Raw genomic sequence first — 1,156 nt, forward strand, 5'->3', positions numbered from 1 at the left:
CACAGAATTTACGAGTCTTTATTTTCATTGGCCCCCCACTAACCATTATGGAAAAGGAACCCTTAGTGGAGGTTTTGAGGAGGATTGATCTTTCATTTCCCCAAAATCCCTTTGAATTCATGGCGGAGGTTCAAATTGTTTGTCTAGTGATGGTGTAATCAATCATTGAGGAAAAGACACTTGTGGCCTTTGGGCAATTTTTAGAGTAACGGAACTGAGTTTTTGTGGTTTTCCATTGTTCTTCTCCTCAATTCTATACAAGTCCTTCTCCATAAATTCTTTATGATTCTTGCCACTTCTCAACTTAATATCATTACATTGTTCACTAGACACTGTCTGTGTAGGAGGGATGCCATCTTTGAACCATTTTGAAACTATGCTATCAATCTTTACCTCCAACTATTTGAACCCCTCATTCTGTGACTTGTGATTTCCCAAAATCTTGGAAGGTTGAATTACATTTTGTTTGACAAGCTCTTTTGCCTTAATGGCTTGAACTTCTGAAGTTCTTGGGGAAAATTCCATCTAACTTCTATCTGACCATTCTTGGAGATTCAATGTCACATGATCAATTAATGTATATGCTTCATCCACACTTTTGTTCATAAAAGAACCTCCAGTTGATGAATCTAATAAACACTTATCCGAAAAAGAAATTCTCCTATAAAATATGTGCAGAGTCAACCATTTTCTAAGTCATGATAAGGGCACTGTCTTTGTAAACTCTTGAATCTATTTCATGCTTCAAATAATGATTCTCCATCTTTCTGAGTAAAATTTGTGATACAATTCCTCATATACACTATTCTGCTTGGAGGGAAAAAGTGATTCAGAAATTGCTGCTCCAATTGTTCCCAACTTGTGATGCTTTGAGGATGGAGAGAATATAACCAAGTCCTTGATTTATCCTTGATACTGAAAGGAAATGCCATCAAACGAACTACATCTACTGACACTCCTTCACAGTCCATCGTATCACAAAACTCTAGAAATGTCTCAAGGTACTGATAAGGATTTTTTGATACTTCTCCTCTAAATTTGTGATCTTGTTTAATGAAAATTAACTCTGGGTCTAGTTGGAAACTTTCTGCATCAATATGAGGCTGTACAATGGGAGACATAAATCTTATAGAAATGGGTGTAGAAAATTCTTTTA

General features: G+C 35.9%; 1 non-coding gene across 1 annotated transcript; it reads left to right on the forward strand.

Annotated features, from left to right (window-relative positions):
• The first annotated feature begins 693 nt into the window (after positions 1-693).
• Positions 694-799, forward strand: LOC122003106. The gene has a single exon (XR_006117779.1). It is a non-coding gene; the product is annotated as a small nucleolar RNA R71 (small nucleolar RNA).
• Positions 800-1,156: the final 357 nt, after the last annotated feature.

Source organism: Zingiber officinale, chromosome 7A, assembly GCF_018446385.1.
Source record: "Zingiber officinale cultivar Zhangliang chromosome 7A, Zo_v1.1, whole genome shotgun sequence".
Taxonomy (NCBI): Eukaryota; Viridiplantae; Streptophyta; class Magnoliopsida; order Zingiberales; family Zingiberaceae; genus Zingiber; species Zingiber officinale.